This window comes from Oryzias melastigma, linkage group LG23 (genome assembly GCF_002922805.2).
Source record: "Oryzias melastigma strain HK-1 linkage group LG23, ASM292280v2, whole genome shotgun sequence".
Lineage (NCBI taxonomy): Eukaryota > Metazoa > Chordata > Actinopteri > Beloniformes > Adrianichthyidae > Oryzias > Oryzias melastigma.
The window spans coordinates 21075409-21100117 of NC_050534.1; the positions used below are offsets into that span (position 1 = coordinate 21075409).

Below are 24709 nucleotides of genomic sequence, written 5' to 3' on the forward strand. Positions count from 1 at the left end.
CAATACTTCCTCAATGCTTCCTCAAGGCTTCCTCAATACTTCCTCAATGCTTCCTCAAGGCTTCCTCAATACTTCCTCAATGCTTCTGCAATACTTCCTCAATGCTTCCTCAAGGCTTCCTCAATACTTCCTCAATGCTTCCTCAAGGCTTCCTCAATACTTCCTCAATGCTTCTGCAATACTTCCTCAATGCTTCTGCAATACTTCCTCAATGCTTCTGCAATACTTCCTCAATACTTCCTCAACGCTTCCTCAATGCTTCCATGTCACAGCGCTTTTGTGTCGCTGCGCTTCCGCAACCCTTCTGCTATGCTTATGCAACGCTTCTGCTTCACAGTGCTTCCGCAACGCTTCTGTTTCCAGTGTGAACTTAGTCCAAGGCTAGCAGAGCCGCCAGTAGAAGGTAGTAAATAGCTTTAAGGAAACACAGTTCATCCTTCGATGCTGGAGAATGGATGCTTGAAAGGAACTCGTTCGTCGAGTGTCGAGCAGGTCAGCAGATCTGGCTGCTGTCCATAACTGTGAGCTCAGAACAGCAGCTCCAATCAACAACAAACTCATGTGGAAAACATTCCTTATCAATTCTGCTGCACCAAACTGCTACCGTCTGTCCTCGGATTCGGTCCCGAACGGCAATTTGACTTTGGTCTTATCCTAAAGCACAAATCTTGCTTCGGCCCATTGTTCCGTCTGATCAGAGTGCAGGAATATTACAACCAAATGCATGCAAAGGTTACGAGAGGGGTCAGGAGGTAAGGAGTGACGCCAGCGCTTCCAACAGTATGTAAAGGCCTCCAAATTGCAGGAAAAAAAGGAAACCTCCTGATGAGGAGATGGCGACAAAAACAGTCTCCTTCCTCCTTTCATCCCTCCGTTCAGGGGAACTGCTTAAAAGTAAAGGGATAAAAACTTGAACAACTAGAAGCCCTGCAGGCATCTGCCACTCATCTGCCACTCCGCTGATGCAGATCTGGTTTGATTTTCAGCTTCTTAATACTTGATTGTATTATCTGGGGCGTGATAAAATAAGTCACTGTTGCAGCCGAGAGCAACAAAGTGTCAGTCAGGAGCGGCGGCGCAGATATGCTAAAAGGCTCCCCGAGCCTCGGGCGCAGACAAGCAGATACAGGGCAGATTATGCTTTATTAGCTGTTCACGCAGACTTAATTGTGAGATCAAAGTTAACAGAGTTCCATCAGCGCAAGGCAGAGCCGATTTCATTAAGCTGAGAAATATCAGAGCAATAACGGCGTCATCAGCACGCAGCCCAGATCAGAGCGCCAGCACTTTTTTTGTGTTTCTGCACAGAACGGATCAGGAGACGGGCCGGTGACAGTACGGCGGCCGCAGCCAGTCAGCACTGATGCATCAGAAATGTGACTGAATGAGCCTCAGTCATCGTGACGGAAGTGAGCAGATCAGGAAATGAAAGGCAGCGGCAGAAAAGTGTCCGCACAGCAAATGTGCTGCAGCTGTGGACGCCGTCGAATAACAAGAAAGAACTGACAGGTTCACCTTTTAAAAGTCAATTTATCAAAGATTCCTAATCATCAAAGTTAAAGGAGGATTTTCCTACAGTTTGCATGAACAGTCAGATTTATGTTCCCAAGAGAACATAGAAGTTCTCAGAAGTCACTGCAGATCATGAAATTGGCTGTAAAAGTTACTTTCCAAACCACAGATTACTCGTTCAAAAGTAATCTCTTAACCGCGTTACACATGGAGAGAAAATACATTTTGATTTGTGCCTCTTGATTGTAAATAAACTTCCATTTATTGCTGGAATTAAGTTCTGTTACCATGGAAACACAATCACACCAACAATCCAATTTTGCTTCAGTTGTAAAAAAGAAAACACTGTAAAATGTTGTTTTTGTGTCGTAACGTCACACAGCTGTTATTAGATTTGAGAAGTTCATGATGGAGCCATTGGGGTCTGGGTGGTCGGGTCTCAAAATCCTGCTCGCAGCATCCAGGTTTTCCAGCCGTTAACGAGTCACATCAACGAGGCGACAGTCATTAGACTTCATAAACTGGATGTTCCTGTTGCCATGGCGCTGGCCCCAGCGTCACTTTAAACATATCATTTTCCTTAAACAACAGCTCAGACGCCTGACAGCTCTTTGACCCTCTGCAGCAGATAAGCACCCATCCTCTGAGGGTGGGGGGGGTGGACGTCTGGGTGTCGAAGTGTCAGTCATCTGACCTCAGGAGGGCGTAGGTTAGGGGGGGGGGTCCCTGAGCTGCTCCAGGTTAACGAGGCATCAATGGAGAGTTGAGTTACGACGTTGAAAGAGAAAGTCTCAGCCGCCTGCAGACTTCTGGTTGGTAATTACAGAACTTTTTATTGGTTAGTGAGCAAAGAAAAGAGGAAATTCAGCTTCTACATAAAAACTAAAGTCTGTGGAATTTAATTCTGAATCCGGATGGATTGGCTCCAGCTGCTTCCTTTTGCCTCTGACTCAGAGACCAGGTGAGTGTGACGTCATCCTCAGAAAATGGTTTCCTTACAGCTCCAATCAAATTAAATCCATTCAGCCGCTATTTTTTAGTGTAGCTGGCAAAGTGTGGCCATTGTCCAGCCAGCAAAGCCAAAAGGGTTCCTTATCGTTTAAAAGTGTGAGGAAAATGTGGCCACACATGTGTTTGCCCGGTGGATGGTGTAGCATGCTAGCGAGCTCCGAATTATTGAGCTAGCGAAAGCCTCTGTGATGAGCTAGCAAGCTCCTCTGTACGAAGCTAGCGAGATTGTTGCATCAAGGTAGCAACCTCAATTATATCGAGCTAGCGAGCTCTGAATTATTGAGCTAGCGAAAGCCTCTGTGATGAGGTAGCGAGCTCCTCTGTATCAAGCTAGCGAGATTGTTGCATCAAGGTAGCAACCTCAGTTGTAGCAAGCTAGCGAGGTCATCTCTTGTAAGCTAGTGAGCTCTTTTGCATCAAGGTAGCAACCTCAATTCTGCTGGATCCTGATCCAGATCTCCAGATCCTTTTATTATATATATTATATATATTATATTATATTTTATTACATATATTATATATCCTTTTATGAACCAAATTTTTAAAACTGTAACTTTTTAACATAATTATAAATAATAAAAAGTCAGGAATATTATTCCAGAATAAATCAACTTAAACCTTAAATAACTTTCAATATTTTACTCTCCATAGAAATACATTTTGTCAAAATTATACAAGTCAGAAATAAGTTCAAGATAACATCGGATCATTAATAAGAATAAATAAAATGATCTGGAGGGCCAGATAGAATTACCTAGAGGGCCGGATCCGGCCCCCGGGCCTTGACTTTGACACATGTGATCTAAGATATTATGATGAACTGCAGTCAGATTCGACGGACCAACACGACCGCTGACTCTACTGGTGAGGCGTCAGCAGGTGTTTCTGCAGAAGCGTCGGCAGGTTTAATCAAAGCCCACAACAAAGAGCAATAAAAGCGTTTTGTCACTCTGAGGTTTGCAGACTCAGATGAAATAGGCTTTTAGGAGTCGCGGAGGCCGAGGGAATCAAACACTTCCTGGCTTTAAAGTGGAAACAGCAGAGACTTCCTCCCTCATATGCAGGTATGGGAGGCGCCATGAGGGACGAACAAAGACGCGGAGTCTAAACATGGGGCCGTACGCCGCCACCGCCCGTCTTGGAGGACACGGGAAAAGCTTGTGTGTCTGCCGGTGTGTGCGTGAGCTCGTTGGCCTCTCTTGGGGTGGTAACACACACCGCGGAGGAGTGGGGGGGCAACCGGCTTAGCGGCGATTTCTGTGGAGATCATTCTCCAGCCGGTCACGGGGTTAAGTGCCATAGTCATACACCCACACGCAGACACACACACACGTGAACACTGGAGCCATTGAGTCGGATGTACAGCGTAGACGCCACCGGAGGGGGGGCTCCTCCAGCTCACACACATTCGGAGCAAACTGGAACTGAAAACTGAGAGTGACCACACAGGCAGCCGGAGAGCCGGCGTCCCTTCCTTTCTGTGTCGCTCTGAGCTGTTGTGGAAAATGAGGCGTAATCGCCACGATGAGAGACAGTTAAGGTTGAGGGGTCCGCTCAAACAACGATTCGTTTAATGACCTGCAACGGCATCGATTCGTGCAGGGGGCTCAGATGTCACAAACCGGGCCGAATAAAACCTGCTGGTCCAAAAACGACAAACTTTCACCCAAAGACTAACACCAAACCAATGAGAATAAAAGGAACACAGTTTATTAAATAAAGGAAGTCCTGTGTCCCGAAATAAGAGAACAAAAATGAAATATAAGACAAACTAAAAGGGAATTGGAACCTTAAACATAAAACAAGTCAGGGAGATGCTAATCCGGCCATGTCGACCGTCAGAGTCAGGCTGCCAAACCAAATCTACCTAAAGAAAACAACCAAAACCAGCAAACTAAGACTACAACCTCAAACTAAAATAACAAAACTCAGCAGTATAAGACGAATGAGGAACCCAGCCTGCTGCTCTTCTCCCTCCTCCAACGTATACAGCCAGCAGGTGCCAATTGATGCCACACCTGCCAGGTGAGCAGGACTCCATAGAAACGGTCCAGCAGGACGTAACACTCGGGCTAAACGCTAACCCCGGTGGCACTGAGGGGATGTTTGCTGGTTACGTTTGGGACCCCTGTGGAGTTGACCCATGTGAGGTATTGTGGGTTTTTGGGCTGTCCGGGTTCATCGAGGGTCATAGGTGTGTTTCAACTGACTATGAAATTTCATAAATTGGATTTGCGATAATAAATTTGTGAAATGGAAACACAACAATTTCAATTTAATTCGCATTTCTCAAAAAAAATGTTTTGGCACTTGGAGGAGGTGATTTTGTTGCCGTATCGAAATTAGAATATTTCACAAAACTACAACAGAAACACTTTTCAAACTAGAAAATTAGCATTACCTGTGATACTTTCTGCTAAAGATGCTTTGGCAATTAGTAAAATATGAATTATTTGTATAATACCCAAAACTTAAAACTTAACCCAGAACTTAGCCCAAAGAAACCTCAGTAGATGCCAAATTATCCAAATATGCTAACACTTTGGACGTTGCTAAAATACTAGCTGGACTCCAAATTAGCACAAAAAAAATCTCTGTAGATGTTAAATCAACCAAAAAGGCTAGCATGTTCCTAAAATAGTAGCTCAACCCAAAATGAACCCAAAACACCTTAGTAGCTTAAGTCCAAATTAGCCCCAAAAAACTCAATTCATGCTAAATTAGCCAAAAATGCTATAATGTTGGACGCTGCTAAAATATTAGCATGGCTCCAAATTAGCACCAAAAAATCGTAATGTCAAATTAACCAAAAAAGCTAGGATGTTCCCGAGATATTAGCTCAAGCCAAAATTAGCACGAAAAATTAGCTAAAAAGCTAATACATTACTAATATATTAGCTTAATACCAAATTGGCCAAAAAACCTCAGCAGATACCAAAGTTGCCCAAAAAATAGCTGTAAGATACAAACGAAAAAAAAAAAAAAAAAAAATAGACAATTGCGTAAAATTTGAAAAACGTGAAACGTATGAATACCATAAATTTTGAACGTGCTAAACTTTCACAGCATCATCAAAAGTGAAGCATGTCATGTGGAACTGTTAAATCCACAGCTCCTCTGTGAAGACACCAGACAATTTTAGTCTTTTTTTCAGCTTTTTAGGCTATTTTTTCAGCTACATGCTAGCTGTTTTAGGTAACCCAATTTTTTTATTTTTTAATCTAATTTACCATTTAGCTAATATTTTAGCTGACTATCAGCTTCAGCGTTTTCAGGTATTTGTTTCAGTGGTTTCAGCTTCATCATCTTCAGCTATCATCACTAGCTTCTTCAGCGGTCAAATTCAGCTAACAGCATTCATACTGGAATTATTGCAGGTAATGTTATATATCTAGTTCATAATTATGCTAAAAAGTTATGTTTTTAAAGTTTTAAAATTGTACTTTCAGAGTGTTCAATTAATGTTTATCCTGTTCGGCCTGTGGCCTCAGGTGTGTTTTGGCCCCTTGTGCGACTGAGTTTGACCCCCCTGCTCTACACCAATATGATTTACTTTTCTCCACTAAAATGCATTTTTTATCAGTATAATTTTATTAAAAACATAAAAATTCTGAAATAAAAAATATATTTAGTTTGATAATCAAAACTCTTTCATCAAAAGGGAAAAAAGCTCCCTGAACTCAACAACCTTAAATAAGATAACGTTATGTTTTATCATTAGATCAGCTTCAATGAAACGCTCTAGCTAGCCGCACATTCGAAAGTTGGTTGTGTTCACTAAAAACGTAGTTTTGGTGTGACATAACGTACACACCGTGTGACTTTTGTCCAATTGACCCTCATCATTATGGAAGACAAAATGCTTCCAGTCGCTTTGAGTGAAGTCGGGGCCGATGTCGGTAAATATATCAGTGAAAAACGCTTTTTAGTTTTACTTTAGATTAGGGATGTAAAAGATATCAGATATGTATCTGATGTGATGGGGCAGTGGGAGTAACAGCAGTATTGATTATGGATGTAAAAAAATATACTTATCGAAAATTGATCGAGGAACTGCAGTATCGTTTACAAGATTATGTTGGTTAAAATAAGAAAATCATGAATCGGTTTTTGGCAAACTGCAGTTTCTGTTTTTGTTCGACCGTCTTTGTCTTTTTACGTACATGTGATGCAAACAAAAAGACGTTCAATCATGAATTTGCTTCTTCCAAGGGTAGCCCTTGTTTACTCTTAAATTATTTGAGTGGGCTATTTCTTTAATCTGGGCTACACAAGTCAATACCTGAATACATTTCTCTGTCATATATTATTATTTATAGCTTTAAGTGCCACATGAGTAGAAAATATCTAGATTTGAGGGTTTTTGGTAAAACAATTGGACCGCCAGAAAGTTAGTTAAATCCTTTATGTATCGATTCTTGGACCGTGTATCGAGATTATGTGAGAAATATACACACCAACACTTTAAATCATGTATATTTTTCAATTATCAATTATTTAAAATTATTTAAACAATTAAGAATCGTTTCTGGATCATAGTCGATCCATCTAAAAATGTTTTCTTTTCACTTATGAAAAGTTTTCGTCATAGCGCCTTTATTCAGATAGTGAAGCATGGAGGTGGTGGTGTGATGGTGAGGGGCTCCTTTGCTTTATGTTCTCCACCAGTAGACGATCCAAACACAGAAACAAATGAATGAAAAAAAAAATGGTTCTAGATCACATGTGTCAAAGTCAAGGCCCGGGGGCCGGATCCGGCCCTCCGGTAGTTATATCCGGCCCTCCAGATCATTTTATTTTATTGTTATTAATGTCCCCAACTTGTATAATTTTGACTAAATATATTTTTATGGAGAGAAAAATATTGAAAGTTATTTAAGGTTTAAGTTGATTTATTCTGGAATAATATTCCTGCCTTTTTGTTAAATAGTTACGGTTTTAAAGTTTTAAAAATGTTGGCTTCTGGCTCCCTATGCGATTGAGTTTGACACCCCTGTTCTAGATCATTCTAGTTCGGCTTCAACATTTCAGAAAAAAGTAAATTTCTACAATTATAGCTTAGAAAGCATCTGTTTTATCAAAAGAAAGTATAATTTCAGACAAAACCCCCCGTTCCTCACCACCACATGGAGCCGTAACTTTTGCAGAAGTTTTGACGTTGCGTTTTTGACGTCTCCTAACCAAACTGTTCTGGATTGTTGGTAACATTTTGGTCAAAAATGAACTTAATCATCCAAACTGCCGCTCGCAGCCTCAACCGAACGGACCCAAACGTCCCTCTGAGCTTCCAAACCGCCGAACCGGAGTGGTGCTGCAGCTTGGCTGGGCTGCAGAGCATCTGTCTTTGTGTCTTTGTGTCTGGGGTAAACCCCCTGCCGCTGCAGCGCTTTTGTCTCCTCCTGATCGCCTCTAATGCTGCAGCACTAATTGTTTAACACAGAAACATGTCTTTTCTCCCTTTAATGTTTTTGTTTTTATTGTCATCGATGCATTTATTACAAAACCTTTGTGAATTTCCGTGCACACGCCTCCCTCCGCTCTCCCTCTCTCCCATTCGCTCCTTCCAAAATGCCCGCCCTGAGAAAGGAGGAAAAAAAAGGAAACTGTGAACATCAGCAGAAAAAAAGGATGTCTGGCAAGTTGCATCATTTTCAGAAACAAACAGTGTGAAACCGTGTTAGCCAGCTTATTACCATGTATACATAAAGAGCGCGTGTGCGTGCCCATCTCCAAAATAAAGCGAAAATACAAAAAGAGGCGAATGTTACTCTCCACTACCCGTGACGGCGCTTTCTCAAAGAGATAGCGCTCTGAGTAAACATGTGATTGCCGCAGATCCAATCAGCTCAAACAAAGGGGATAAGCAACAGAGCTGGGTACATTTTAGCGTGTGTGTGCTCTGTAATGTAGGTGTGCAGCTGCTCGCACTCTAAAGTGCATGAAAAGATGGAGAGGAGAGACCCAGGCGGCGACCGCTGTTATCATTTGCATCATAATGGTGGGCTGATATGAATAGTGCTGTGTCGATGCTAAGCTCTTAACCTGCATGGAAATCGCTTACCTTCAAGAAATGTGTCGCCACATTTGCGTCCTTTACGTTCGCGTATTGTTTTGTGGTTTCATCATACTTTTTTCTCGACGCAGATGGGTCTCGGCGAGGTGACGTGGGAGGGATGTGAAGGCAAAGAGGACGCCTCCTCGAAAAGGTACATAAAAGACGGAAATTTGGATTAATTAACTTTTCATTTGGATTTTTTCTATTCTTGTAAATCTGCGATAAAGTTCTCCATGTTTGGAAAACAGTCTAAATCGGGAGGTTACAGTTTGCTCCTCTTGGAAAAGTGTTCCCCGCCTCGTGGACGATGGGTGTGTTCAGTCTTTGACATCACTTCCTGTTTCCTTTATGTCTTTGGATACTGAATGAAAGTTTTCTGTTCGCCTGATATTAGTCATAAGAGATGAAAAACCTGTTTATTTCCCTCACTACAAACAGGACAGTTCAAACTCATTTAAAGACGATTAATCCTAAACTTTTGGGTATCCATCCGGTGTGGCTTTGAGTCAAGGAGCTCGTTTTCAAGACAACAAAAGCAAAATAATTAGAACTAGCGCTAGTGTGAATGCTGATTGCTAAATGTGGTCTCTGAATATGCAGAATCTTTTTTAATAAAGAAATTTACTTTAGATGCTGAAGGGATTTGCTGAAAATGCTAAAGCTATTAGCATAATGCTAAAGCTGCTAAAGGAGTTAAAGCTGCAGAAACTGCAGAAAATAATCAAACAATTTGCAGAATTTCTTGAAATAAATTGCAAAAAATAAAAAATAAAAATGTGTAAAAGCTACAAACTAATAATTTGTCAAAAAAAAAAAAAACAGTGGATGCCAAATTATCCAAAAAAGCTAGCAGGTTGATAAAATACTATAGCTTAACTCAAAATTAGCCACAAAAAAGCTCTGTAGATGCTAAATTAGAAAAAAGCTAAAGTATTAGCTTAGCTCAGAATTAGCCCATAAAGCCTAAGTAGATGCCAAATTAGCTAAATTGGCTAGCATTTTGCTAAAACATTATCTTAGCATAAAATTAACCCCAAAAAACTAAGACTCTTTAGGTCGTTTTGCTGTTTTATTTAATTTATTATTTATAACCTTCATGTAAAAAAAATGTTTTTATACTCATAAGTGTAAAATATGTATATACTTTTATTTTTTCCAGATAAAATGTACAAAATAAAAGATAAAAACAAAAAACAATTATTTACTATTCAACTTTTAAAGTGAATGGACACTAAACACTTCAACCATATATATATGAAACTTTAGTGCTACGTGATTTTGTACGCTACCTTGGTTCCGATGTCAGATTTGTAGTTGGTAGTTTGGTGGTTTAACTCCCCATTTTTTTTTTATTGTCTCCACATGAATAAGAAAATATCAAGTTTAGGAGAACAAAAGTTAATGATTAGTTTCTCCCTGATGTGAGTTCTGGTTTATTTTAGTTTTAAACTCAACGCTAGAGGGTACGACAGCCCATTAGGGCCTCCACAAAAGACAACAGATAAACAAATATGTGAATATGAAGTTGTAAAAAATATGACAAAAAAGTCAAAATTTTAAAGGAATAAAGTCGTACAATTATAAAAAAAAAGGTCACATTTAAAAAAAATAAAGATGTAAAATGAAAAGAAAAAGTGCAAATTTTATGAGAATAAATTAGCAAAATAATAAGTAAAAAAATCATAATTTTACAAGAATAAGGTCGTAAAATTATAAGAAAAAAATCTCAACTGAATGGGAATGGTCATAAAATTATTAGAAAAAGTCAAAATTCTTTTAGAATAAAGTTCTCAATTATGCAACAAAAAAATCTACATTTTCATAAGATTAAAGTTTTACAATTATGATAAAAAGCCTTTTTTTAATTATAAGAAAAATGAAATAATTAAGTCTTAAAGTTATAAGAAAAAGAAAATAATTTTAGAAGAATAAATTCATACAAATATGAGAAAAATAGTAAAATGTCAAAATGCACGAGAATAATGTTGGACAGTTACAAAAAAAAAAATCACCATTTTACAAGAACAGCGTACATCTGAGCTCAAAAAGTAGCAATTTTCTCTTCATTTTAATGAAATTACAACTTTATTTTCAAAAAAGCGTGACTGTTTTCTTTTAAAATTATGATTTTCAAAATGATACATTATTGATTTTAGTCTAGTTTAATGTTGACTTAGTTCTTATAAGTTTACGACGTGTACTTTTTATTTTAAAGGCCCCCTACCTCGTTGTAGCTAACAGCTCATCACAGCTAAGCTGACGTAATCAGAAAAGCGAACGATCTTTCTGCGAATAAATCGTCTCAGCCTTCAGTTTGTCATCTTCTCCTAAAATGTTACGTAACTTCAAAAGTGAGGCTAAAGTGGAGCTAACATTATCTTCTGAAACATTGGAGGACACGTCCAAAGACACAGACGACTCAACAATGGGATCGCCCCCACCACCTCCACTTCCCCCAGCAGTTCCCACCTCTGCCCCCTCCCTCTATCGTCTCCCCAGGAGGCGACAGAGGCCCTGTACATCCCAGATAAGGCCCTCTCCGAGGGAGTAAAGGAGGCGGCGGAGAGGGGGGAGCCGGGTAAAATGGGAGGTGTTGAAGGAAGTTGGAGGGGGGGGCTGGCGTCTTCAGGGTCACCACAATGGCACGCTCCTGATAGCGCTATCAGCTTATGCTAATCACCAGCTAAGTGTTTCGGAACGGCGGGGAGCTATCCTGAAACATGCTCCTCCTACTTAACCTGCGCCGTATCGCGATGAGCGGCGAATCGCTCAAACAGACGCCGCTCTTAATTTAATGAGTGACGAGACATCAAGAGAACAGGGCTCCAAATTGATTAACCGTGTCACAAATTGACGTTAAGCGCCATTCTCCTCTTTTTTCTTTGACCAAGTTGGATTTCGGAGGGTTTTGTTCTCCCAATAATGGGGGGTTGAGGAGGGGGACGGAGCTGCTTTGGATCTCTGGTTTGAACATGGAGTGATGGAATGTGCTATTGTTACCTGGGCTTACTGTACGACAGGTGAAGACATACTGTGAGGTGCACAGGCCAAGCTCCTTTTGGCTTAAATTTCATGATCAAACGTGATTGGATTGTTTTTTTTCATCTCATTTCAGATTACCTAAAGATTTTCAGTCTCCTGATAAATCCTAAAGTGATCAAACAACTGGTTCCTGAAATTAATATTAATAAATTTATAAAGAAAGTCATAGTTGAACTATCGCACGTGTCAAAGTCAAGGCCCGGGGGCCGGATCCGGCCCTCCAGATCTTTTTATTTTATTGGTATTAATGGCCCAATGTTATCTTGCACTTATTTATAATTAGTATGATTTGGACAAATATATTTTAAAAGTTATTTAAGGTTTAAGTTGATTTATTCTGGAAAAATATTCCTCCCTTTTTAATGTCATAATTATGTTCAAAAGTTATGGTTTAAAGCTTAAAAAAAAATGTTATTCTGTGAGCGTTTTGTACTATTTTTGCATTTACCAAGATTTTTTAGGTTGTTTTGGAGTTTAGCTACTATTTCAGCTACATGCAAACTGTTTCAGCTAATTTGGGATTTTTCTGTTTTGTTGTTTAGGTAAATTTGGCATTCATCTAGTATTTTAGCTGGGTATCAGCTTCAACAATTTCAGCTCCAAATTTCAGCGTTTTCAGCTTTTAGCTTCTGTGATGTCAGCTATCAACTTCCACGTTTTTAGCTATCAATTTCTGCATCTTCAGCTATCAGCACTAGCATCTTCAGCAGCCAAATTCAGCTCACAGCATTCACACTAGCATTATCACAGGTAAAGTTATATATCTAGTTCATAATTATGTTAAAAAGTTACAGTTTTAAAGTTTTATAAATGTAGCTTTAGAGTGTTCAATAAATGTTTATCCTGTTCGGCCCACGACCTAAGGTGTGTTTTATATTTTGGCCCCCTGTGTGATTGAGTTTGACCCCCCTGAACTATAATTAACTGTAATCAACTTATACACAGAAGACAATGATCTCCTTTTGTTCCCTTCTGTACTTTATTGTGAGCTTTTTGTGGCCTTAGAAGATTCTCAATCTCATATGCTTGCATTAACGCTCAAAATGTATCTTTTAAAATACTATACCACCACTGCTTTTAGGCTAATGTCAAGACGTCGTGCTACAGCTGTAATTATCAGTCTTCTAATAACTTTGCTTTGCTAGTTTTCTGCTCCTTCTCTGGATTTAATCATCAAATCTTACAATGGTGTTTAATTATTCTTCTACATTTATGCTGTTTTTAACACTGTATTGAGTTCTGCGTTCTGATTGGCTTCTCAATTAATCTTTTTCCTGTGTCTCCTGTACAGAACGCGTTTAGTTTGCCAAGTCAACAGAAATCTTCAACTACGATCAAATCTTTGTTTTTCTTCTAGAATTCTGAACCGTTTGAGAGTTTAAACAAGAAAGAAAAATATAAAAATGTTCTGAGAAAAGTGCAGAAAGTCTGCAGAGAGGAGTTTTACTGCATTAGAACATCTAATTTTCTATTTTGCAGATCTCACCATTGTGAGCTTTTTGTAGAACAAATATCCCGCGATAAACAGGGAAAACAAAAGCTCTGTCGGAATTCCTTTACTACTTTATATATATTGCGTTTCCCATTTTGTAGTGCTGTCCTAATCTACAATTCCAAAATCCAGTGCCCTAGAAAGTTCCCAGAAGTCTCTGTGAAAGACCAGTGTACATGGATGCAATACATTTCCAGTTATAGACCACAATGCATTGTGTTTGAACAATTATTCCAAAAGAAAAGTATTTAAATGATTTTTTAAAAATAAACCATCAACGTTTTCATCATGGATTCTCAGTGGATTCAAAAGTATTCATTGTAAAATGCTTGTATTGAATACATTTTCACTTTATGACATCAATGGCGTAATTTTGAACATTTAAAAGAAAAAAAGAAGTGAGCATCATCTCCTTTTCATGGAGCATAGTCCATGACTATCCATGGAGTATATATAGTTAAATATTGTGTTTTCCCCTGTGTTTGTGCTTCATTATTTGCAGTGTCGTGTATTTGCTGACTAGTGATGGGAATTATGATTCCTTTTACTGACTTGAGTTTTAATGAGTCACTCACCAAAGTGAATCGATTCATTTGAGTCATTTGAATCATTGAGTCACTTGCCCAGAGAGTCCAAAGTAAAACACGCCACGTCCAATTTATTCATATTACTAAATTAATTATGAAAATAATTAAAACAAATCATTGCGTTGTGGGACACAAAGAAAACTTATTATTTAAAATGTTAAAAAAAGTTTTTTCAATGTATGTAAATTAAATTTCTGGAAAAAAGAAAGGGAAAAAAATAAAGTACAAACAAGTGAACATATTTTTATAACAAGCTAAATAAAGAGCAGAAATCAACTGAGTTTCTGTTAGTTTTGTAGTTAATTACATTATTGGAGAAAAAAATTAGCAAGTTGGATACCAAAGTCAGTTTAAATTTTTAAAAAGTGGTGGAATTGATTAATATTCTTTTATTTGCTTTTCAAGACATAAAATGAAAAATGAATTTAATAATGTGGCAGCAGTTCGTCAGGGCAGAGAAGCAGCTGAGCAGAGGAAGCAGCTCCTCCCCGTCAAACAGGCTGATAAACTAAAGCTAAGCTAAGCTAAGCTAAAGCTAACGCTCCAGCACAATGGATTCCTACAAGCTTCAGAGCGAGGCAGAGCTGCTGAGAGTTTTTTTCAAACGATTCACCTCCAAACGAGGCGAACTGCTCTGTGATTGGTCACAGATATGAGTACTGACTCGATACAGTCCAAAATGAGTTCTCTTCAGTGAGCTCTGAGTCCTGAACGAATCATAGCTGCTCCTCCATGTGTCCTGACTCGTGATTCAGCTCGGAGCGAGGCGCTGTTCGGGCTTCCGGTGAGCTCTGAGTCCTGAATCATGAGTCATCGCTCATTTGATTCAGCTCGAAACGAGGTGAATCAAATGAATCAACTGAATCATATGAGTGGTGACTCGAACACCTGCATTCATCCCGGACTCAGAGAGCAGCTCGCACTCACAACAGCACCTCCGCGAGGGGAGGGGTATGGGAGTGGCCAATAGATCCTCCGGTTGGGAGGGGGAGCAGATTCTCTGGTTGGGAGGGGCCAGGGAGCAGATTCTCCCAAAGGGAGGGGTGACTGAGGAGCAGCAAGTGTTGTCTGTAGAAGAGCGGTGAGCACAGACAGAGCGAAACCAGCGATTCTGTCGTGTTTCAGCTTTGTCTCTGAGGTTTTTAGTACTTCTCACAGCGAAGAGAATTAGTGGAAGGAAGTGACTCAATTAATGAGTCAGTGGGGAAGATGACTCATGATTCTCGAGTCAGTAAAGTGACTCGCGAGTTTTGAACGATTCGTTCACGACTCGCACATCACTATTGCTGACTTTTTTTTCAGTCTTGTATGAAATTTTAGCGGTCAAAAGAAGTGCCGCAGTGTATCTCCGCACAGCAGAATCCGTCTGCCGAGTGGAAATGGAGATGGGGTTCTCCATATTCGCGGATTTGGTGTATTCATGGATGTCTCCAGTCCCTAACCCCGCGAATATGGGGGGAATACTGCGTACACTCACATATTTACATATACATATATATTTACATACATATATATGCATATATATATACACATACATACATGTGTATATATGTATATATATATATATATATATATAACGATTGAGATAGACAGACAAAAAGGACACAAAACAAAGATAAATGCAGACTCAAAAGGGCAAAAACATGAGTCTTAAGCGCGGTAGACACACAGGGTAGTGTCAGGAAGAGCATTCAACATTATACACACATATATATATAATGTATATATGTATATATATAATGTTGAATATATATATATGTATATGTACATATATATATGTATACTGTATATATATATATAAAATATATATGTATATATATATATATAAAATGTTGAATGCTCTTCCTGACACTGCCTTGTGTGTCTACCGCGCTTAAGACTCATGTTTTTGCCCTTTTGAGTCTGCATTTATCTTTGTTTTGTGTCTCTTTGTCTGTCTATCCTTTGTTTTTGTTTTTTTACTTTTACCTTTCTGTATTTTTTTGTTGTTTTTTTTTGTGTCTTATTGTTAACTTCTGTAGTCAGTGTAGATTTTTGACAGCCATCAATCACATGTTGGCAGAGAGGAGGGGCAGTTACATCATTCAGGGGGACAATGCCCACCATTGCCCATGCCTATATCTGACCTTTTTTAGAATTACAGCGAAAACATAAACCAGCAACGATAGTTCAAAGAGCATTTGTCATTTCGTGACGCCAGTTGTGGAGTTAAACTGGAAGTATATTTAAAAAAAAACGGATGCACAGCAGATCCATCATCACGTTGCAACTGACCTTCTCCTATAAAAAGGCGGTATTTTGAAAGCAGGACTGAGAAATCCCTCCAGAACTTCTGGCTTCGTCTTACTGTACTATTGTCATACCACTGGTTCTCAATTCACAAAACACGTGGCAGGAAGATGGCAATCTACGACTGAGGCGTGTGAAGAAAACCGCATGAAAACTACAACCAGTGAACACGAGCCCTGCTCTTTGTATAAGATCAGCATCTTCAATCTAAATCTACGGACTTTGATTTCGGCTTTTAAAGTCAATAATTTCTACGATAAACTGAAATTGGAGTCAATTTATGACCCGTTTTTAAACGTCCGTAGATTTCGAAGAAACCCTTGAAAGATCTCGGTCACCAAATGTATCGGAGTACCAATCTATGACCTCTATCTTCAGCAGTTTATTTTTTTGATTTTTACTTTCCGCCACTACACATGGCTTCAAAACCTCCAGTCATCTGTTTACGTATGACCAACACTGTATGTGGCATTTTGTACAGTAGGGGAAAAACACCTACGCCTTCTCATGGGGCTTTTTGCAGGAATCAAAGTTGACCTACATAAGGCTGAGTGCACGGAAAAACAAACGTACAGCACAGACCAGTTTAATTTTTGTATTTTTAACTTGTCATGTTTTGTTTAGCTGTGTTCTTTTTTGTGTTTTTGTCTGTTTACCTTCACTTTCTTTTTTGAGGATCAAACATTGTTTGGGTTTTTCACAATAACACACCTACAATTTCCTTCAGCTAGCTGTTTTAATGACCACCGAATATCATCTTTGGGCCTTCGGGATGAGAGACAGATAAGGTTTATGACTGGGAAAGTTGGAGGGAAAATGGGTAGATGTGGGGGTGGACATCACATTTCCTGACCCCAGTGGAAATGAGCACCACCAGCTCACCAGCAGAAAAACTCCAAAAACCAAGTGCGGAGCCGTATCTCCTCCTCCCTCCCATGTTCTTCAGTGTTTTTCTCCTCCTTTTCCTCAATCTCTACTCCTGTTTAGATAGAGGAGCTTTGGGAGAACCCGAGGGACAGAAGGTGAGGTCCACAGATAGAGAACCCTATTGTGGTCCGACGGGAAATGTATTGTGGCTGGATTTGTCCAGTTTTATGTAAAAGCAATACTCTTTTCACCTGAACTAATACAAGCTGTGGCGTAAGCCCCTTACTGCCATGTGCTGCATTTTCCCCCTAATCTCTCTGGATTCAGCACCGTCCCTACATACCTCAGGGCACTCACTGATAAAGCTTTAACTCCATACTGTTCTCCACTCTTCCACCATCTCCTCTTTCTCTCCCAGCCATGTTTGCGGTCCCTCATCCCCTCGGTTTTTCGCCGCCTTCCCGCTCCTTTCCTCCTCTTCGCTCTCTCCCAGGACGCCGATGAAGCAGCCTAGCAAAAAATTAAAGCGATCACGAGATTTAGAGGCGAAAATCACTTTGTGAGTTCTATCTGAGGGAGGAGATGGAAAAAGAAAGCAGCTTCAGATTTGTTATGAAGCTTCACACTCCAGAGGAGTGATTCACCAGGTCAGAGTTGATTCAGAAAAACCTCCAACCGTTTCTCCAGTTCAGTTCTGATTAATCAAAGAGTTTCTTTGGGACTTCATGCAAAAAAACAAAAGATTCAGTTGAGATTGAACCTCTATGAAATCAACAAAGAATTATGCGATTTCCTCTCTTTTAAATCTCTGTGTTCTTCTTGAAGTTGAAGTGATTAGTTTAACTCTACAAAATAAAAGCCTTAATAAAGCATGCCCCAAAGCATCCGTATTTTATTTATTTTTTTGTTTGTAGTTATTCTTGCCAGTAAGTTCATGCAAACATTTAATTTTTCCCTATTAAGCAATACGTATGTTCTCTCAAATAATTCAACCAAACAACGTGGGACAAACTTTCCCATATATGAGTGTTGGTTTAAGTAAAAAACATTTTTTCTAATCAAAAAACTACTACTGACGAGTTCACCAAAGGGAAAAAATTGAATTTTCTGTTTTCTAAACATTTGTTTCTATAAATGTGAGGTAAAAACTAGTATATGTTATATTTTTGGAAAAAATATGAGTCAAGGAGGCGTCCCTCACAACAGTTAAACATCACAACCACAGTAAAATGTTTAAATATCTTGGCGTCACAAATTTGTGTACCAAGTTCTATCTGTGCTTGAAAAGGTGTAGTTTTATGGTTTTATTTATTTTAATAGTTTTAACAGATTTTTCAAAATATTTAAATCTTTGGAGAGTATTGATCACTGTATACTCCCTTCATATAACTTGTATAAAACTACTACAAGTACTAGGTATGTCACTGCTGCCCTTGCGGATGAATAAGATCTGTCTGCGAAAGAAAAATGGTCAAACCTGTATTGGGCACACAGGTACAAAACACCAAGTTCATAGACCAGGGGTGTCCAAAGTTAATCCTTGAGGGCTGGTGTCTTTGATGTTTTCCAACCAATTTGCCATTGAAGGTCCTTACTGGTCAAACACACCTTATCCAGGTCATAAGCTGCAGATAAGGCAGGGTTTCTGGAAAACCAGTAGGGGGCCGGCAGTGACTGTCAGTCTTAACCTGTAAGCATGGGAGCTCTACATGACCATCTTGCAGCTTATTGGCTGACTCAAGTGATTCCACATCCTAACTGACTGAACACACCTGGTTTAGGTTGTCAGCATTAAGCAGTCCAGGTAGAGCTGGAAAGCAGGCAGGGTTGAGGCTCTTGAGGACCAGAGTTGCTGTTCATATATGTGTTTTTCTACGGGTATGCTGCGGGCAACAGGTCGTTGTGAACACTTATACAGCATGTAAGGATAAGTAAGGGTGAAGTAGGTGAGGATTTTTAATGTTTTTAGTTAGGGGTCAGGACTCACATCTTATTAATGACTAAAACGTGGCGTAAGGACATCATACGACAGAATCATCTGTTCGTCATAAGTGCGTATAACTTCCATTATCCTCACAAATATTTCAGGATACACTTACCACATACCCACACAATGGTACGTTCCATATTTATGACGTCCCTTCAGGTGGTTACTCCTCTCTATGACCCTCCATGAACCCGGACAACCTAAAAACTCACAACCTCCGTACGGGTCAAACCCCCGTATGTGACTGATGCTACATTCACCCTGTGCTCCTAAACGGGTGTTAAAGAAGCTTCTACCAATAAAAAGTTTATCTATGTCCTTGCTAAAACTCTTGTGTTCACGCATCACTATGCAAGTTTTTATGGTCCATTTTCTATGAATGAAATGCACATTAAAAGAGTTGAAGTTTGACCAATCAGGGACTTGGATTGGATGCTTGGATGATGTCCTTTTCAATTCACAGAAGTACAAATCATTTGAAAATTGGTCACGGAGAAGAACATAATTGTGGTTTGTGTTTGGCTGGAATTCTATGATAAGTCTTAACCAGATTTACACAGTTTTGACATTTCACACCAAACCTCTTCCGACTGTGAGTACATGTGCTAGTATTGGGTAGTGTGAACTCCATATCCTGAAAGCGCAATCAGTGAATTCTTGGATGAATCACATGGCTGATGTGTCCGTAGCATAACGCCTGGTTCAAACTGGATCTGGAAGCGCCTCAAAGCCGCATGGAACGGAGGCCGCTTCCATTTGGTGCCCTTGTTAACCTATCGTGTGGTTAACGGAGTGAGGTGGTCCTCTGCGGAAGGCTTGCACTATGCAGCAGATCGTTTTGTCGTCTGCACCAAGATACATGAGAAAATCTGGTTTATTTTCAAAATATAACCAATTTTTCACAATAAAACACTGGGATTGATCATGTTATTGTATCTAAACAGACGGTAGAGATGAAAAAAAAAAAAATTCAATTAACAACACAGACAAAAACAGACAGACACAGGTGGTGGGGCTGGGTTTGGGTTTAAAAGAAAAACACAAGAGAGAGGGAGAGAGCAGTCCTTAGCAGAAACATGGGGTCATATTTTAGGTTATTAACTTACCCATGATAGCAAAAACAAAAAAAGCTCTAGCATAGGAGTGTCAAACTCAATCGCACAAGGGGCCAAAATCCAAAACACAACTCAGGTCGCGGCCTGAAAAGGATAAACATTTATTTACCACTCTAAAACTAAATTTTTATAACTTTTAAAGTGTTACTTTTTGACATAATTATGAACTAGATATATAGCATTATCTGTGATAGTGAATTTAATGAATATCCCCCCGGGGATTAAGAAAGTATATTGATAATGCTGGTTCAATTTGACAGCAGAGGATGAGTGTTGATAGCTGAATATGCTGAAATTATTTGGTTAAAAATGCTGAAGCTGATAGCCGAAAACGCTGAAGCACATAGCCAGCAAAAATATTAGCTGAATGCCAAATTAGCCTAACAAACAGGAAAATTTAGGTTAACCAAAACGCCTAACATGTAGCTGAAAAAAATAGCAAAACTTCCAAATATCCTAAAAAACTGAAAAAAGTCTAAATTAGCAATAAAAAGCTAGCATGTCAACATTAGCTAAACTCCAAAACAGTCTAAAAAAACGTTTAAAAAAGCCTAAATTAGCAATAAAACACCTTAAGAAAATTTTAAAAAAGCCTAAATAGCCATAAAAAGCTAGCATGTCAACATTAGCTAAATTCCAAAACAGTCTTAAACTTAAAAAAAGCCTAAATTAGCTAAAACAGCTAGCATGTAGCTGAAATATTAGCTAAATGCCAAATTAGCCAAAAAAATTGTTATAAATGCAAAATAGTCCAAAAAGCTAGCAGAAAAAGCTAGCCCGATCTGGACCTCGGGCCTTGACTTTGACACGTGAGCTCTAGCAGAAGCGCCTCGACCTTCGTAGAAAAATACACATCTGGTGTGAAATGCAGGAGAGAGCGCATGCCACGCGCACTCCACTCTGCGCTGCTTCAGCATCTAGTGTGAACCAAACGTAAGGCTTACCTTTCCATCAATGCCACTGTCACCTGTGCAATAACACACCCCAAACCCATTTAAAACCTACCTGCCCCTTGTAGTGTATAACCTAATAGTACTACAGAAGCCTCAGAAACCAGATCCACACAGGATCATAAAAACATGTGGCATTAGCAGCGTACTTTCAAAATAAAGCATGAAACAAGAGTACGTCCAGAACAAATGCAGCAAAGTACTGAAGTCTTCAGGTTCTCTGCAGGTTTGCATTGAGAGGATTGGCCCTCTTCCTGTCTCCATTCAGGATGCTTCACATATCATCTTTGTATAGTCCAAGATCCATTACATGTTTAAGCAGTCAGTTGCAGCCTTATCACTAAAAGCACGAATCTGTGGGTATTTTTAGTCATTTTGAGGTGTTTCCATCACAGCTCTGCAAGGAAAGAAGACCTGATTTGTCAAGACGATTAGAGACGTTCACTCGTTATGACCTGATGCAACGCCGGCTTCACGGTTCCTGTGCTTGAGGGGGGGTTTCTCAGGTATGAATGAACCCAAAAGAACGCAGAGCCGACAGCCTTTACTCCAGTAAAGATCCTGTCAAGACAGATTACCTGTTGTGAGCCCACACATTGATATCGGAGCCAGAAACTGCTGACTGGCTGGCTCTTCCTCCCTCCACATCCTCGCTGCTCTTTATTCGTTTTCATTTTCTATCATCTCCTCATCTCCCCCCACCTCCCCTTCCCGGTCCACGTAAAGTTAAGCACGAGGATTCAATATCCTCTCTATCCTCCTTTACATTTCCCCTGGTTAATTCACCTGCTCTGTTTTATCTCCTCCAGCTCGTCTTCTCCTCCCCCCGGTGAAGAACTGAGTGTCCCTCGAAGCCACTTTGTTCTGCAGTGAAGGTCAAACCACAACAGCAGAGGCACAAACACCAGCAGAACGTGTTCAGCCCTTTGAGAAACGGCTCCTCACCAGCCTCAGAGTGGCAGACAGGTCACCTCGGAAAAATATATCAAAAGCAAACGTTGAATTTTGAGGTCAGCTCTCTCTGTCTGCACTTCAGAGGACACTTCTCTTCTCTGGTGTTTGTGGTTCTTTAAGGTCTGGACCTTGACTCAGTTTCAGTACAAATATGTCACCATTTACGCTACTGTGCACTCAAAGGATTCTTTAACTAAGTGGTTGAAAATGGTTCAGAATAATGCAGAATAATCCCGTTTATTTTAACCTGTCCACACGAGCATGTGATGAGTGTTTAAGAACATGCTGAATATAGGTTCTTAAATGTGACTTTAGCTTACGGTGTTCACACAGTATCGCTACCTGATACTAGCGCATGCACTCACAGTTGGAAGTGTGAAATTCCAAAGTGGTGTAAATCTGGTGAATCTTGCTCCAGGCTCTTTCTTCCTCAGCTCTATTCCGATATATGACAGACATGGTGTCAGAATTCCACAAACTGCAATTAATTTCTCCTTCGTGATCAATTTTCAAACACCAGCACTTCCATGAATTAAAAAAGACGGCATCCATTTTTGATTTAGTTCTCCATGCGTCTGTTTGGTGCAGTGTGATTCATGTGTTGTACCTGAGATTCCAGGTGGGTCGTCCGTCGTCCTGTCTTTGGCTGTGGACCTCATCTCGCGCCTCCACCTGTTCCAGTTCTATCTGTTAAACTGTATCTGTAGAATTAACTAAGCTGATTCTTCATCAGCAGTCCTGCTACGTCCCTTCTTTATGGGAACATCCTTGAGGTTTCTTCTTTTTTTCTCCAGAATCTGTTTTTTAGAGAGTTTTTCCTTATGGAGAAGGAGGGTCTGAGGACATAACCAGTGTGTTTAGTTTAGTTTAGCAACCAGCTGTTGATTTGATGTTTTTGGACAAATACTGCTGTGAAGCCCATTGAGACAACTATATTGTGATAATGGGCTACATAAATAAAATTACATTGAATTCATGTGTCACCACCAATTTCGAGTCTCCGACCGGCTGAAGTTCAACTGGTTTAATTTTTGACACACGTTTAATACATAAATCCCAAAACTTGTGTAGTGATGCAATAATGTCAGAGGTTTGAATCCGGAAGGCCCAAATGCGGATGTACATGTGTTTACACAGAGTTTTCATTTAACACGAGTTCAAAAATACATGAATGAGAAATAATCAAAGGCTAATATTTACTGGCGGCTGATGCGATCGCTTTCACCCTCTGGAGTTCACATCCTATAAGTGTTGCAGGACACTTAAGAACAAATAAACTCAGAGTTGGAGGCTTCGAAATTGGGATATTTTAGATTTTTCATTCTAATATTTCATGTCCTTTGAGATATTCTTAAAGGTTTATTTTGAAAAAAAAACTGGAAATGTGTCACAGATATCAACAATGAGATTAAACCTAGAAAATCTAATATTTTAAAGGCTTCTTTGTCATCTAGATGTTCCGGCTAAAACCAGGAAGAACTCAAACAAATTTAGTGAAACAATTCAATGAAAACTACAAACCAAGAGCAGACGGATACACAAGACACTCCCATTCAGAAAAAAGAAAAGTCACCTCCTTAAATAATGAAAATCTAATTAGTGACTACAGGCAGCTGTGACTTTCTCAGTTAGAACTCATGAGGAAGAAACATCCAGGAGAAGTTCCAGCCAAACTAAGGGCTGATTCATGATGCTTCATGCCTAAAAGTGATAAACAATATGTCAGATTTTCAATATTTAAAAGGATTTTGTTTGAGTCAAAAGATTTGATTGTGGGATGGTGCTGAAAACGCAAGAAGGGATCAAAACAAAGGTCAGAAAAGGAACATAAACCTTTATTTTTGAAAATCTTTTTATTGTTTCCAATCAGGAATCAGAGATTATTTTTCTGTTAAATTGAAAGTCAAATCTTCCTTCACAGTCAGAAACCATCGATCTCTTTAAATTAATTTGTAGGAATAAAACAAAGGGATCATTTTTTTGTAAGTTCCTCAAAAATATATTCCCAAATATTTTCTTTTCTAATTTCTGGTTAATCCCCAAAGAGTTAGGAATTTTGGGGAATTCTTTCCTCCACTCCATGACCCGATGACGACCGAATAAATATCTACGATGGGATTTCTTTAGCTGCTCAGTTTGAATTAATTCCACGGCGTTAAGAAGGCCTAAACTGTTATCCAGAGGAGCGTTTCACCAGAGGTCAGATCCAAAGGCCTGCTGCTGACTCTTTTATTTTTACCAAGTCTCCATTTCTGAGAAGCTCGTCTCTTTAACGAGAAATGCTGATTAACTCGCAGTCCAAATTAATTTCAGCGATTAATCAATGAGAGAGAATCGTTTAGCCCGCTGACACCAAAGCTTCTGAAAGGAGAATTTCTGAAACCGTTTAAATTCAGACACATTTTCAGGTTTTCCAGCTGAACGCCCGTTTCAGGTCTTCAGAAAGTCAGACAGACGGAGGTCCAGACTTCTTCATGTTGATGTATTCAGAAGTGGACCGGCTCCAGTGTTCGGATCCTTGTTCTGATGCAGAACCCAATTGTTGCTTGTTGAGAACATGTCCTGAAGGTTCTACTTTATCCAGCTTGTAGTCTGTATCTTGTTCTTTCGGTCATGATCATAGGTGAGTACTGGAACAAGGATCGGCCGATAACTTGTCTCAGCTCTCTCTTCACCTCAAGGGATTGGTACAGGGACTGCATAACGGTGGACACCTGTCCGATCTTCCCTCACTCGTGAACAAGACCCCGAGATATTTCAACCCCTCCACCTGAGGCAGGAGCGCTCCACCCACCCAGAGAGGACAAACTACGAACAGTTTAGATCCAGATTCCAACTCAGTCGAGGA

At 39.6% G+C, this 24709-nt stretch overlaps 1 long non-coding RNA gene across 1 annotated transcript; it reads left to right on the top strand.

Annotated features, from left to right (window-relative positions):
* The first annotated feature begins 1948 nt into the window (after positions 1 to 1948).
* On the top strand, positions 1949 to 21910 carry LOC112155744. Its single transcript, XR_002920839.2, has 3 exons — positions 1949 to 2473; positions 8668 to 8729; positions 21717 to 21910. It is a non-coding gene; the product is annotated as an uncharacterized LOC112155744 (long non-coding RNA).
* The last annotated feature ends 2799 nt before the right edge of the window (positions 21911 to 24709 follow it).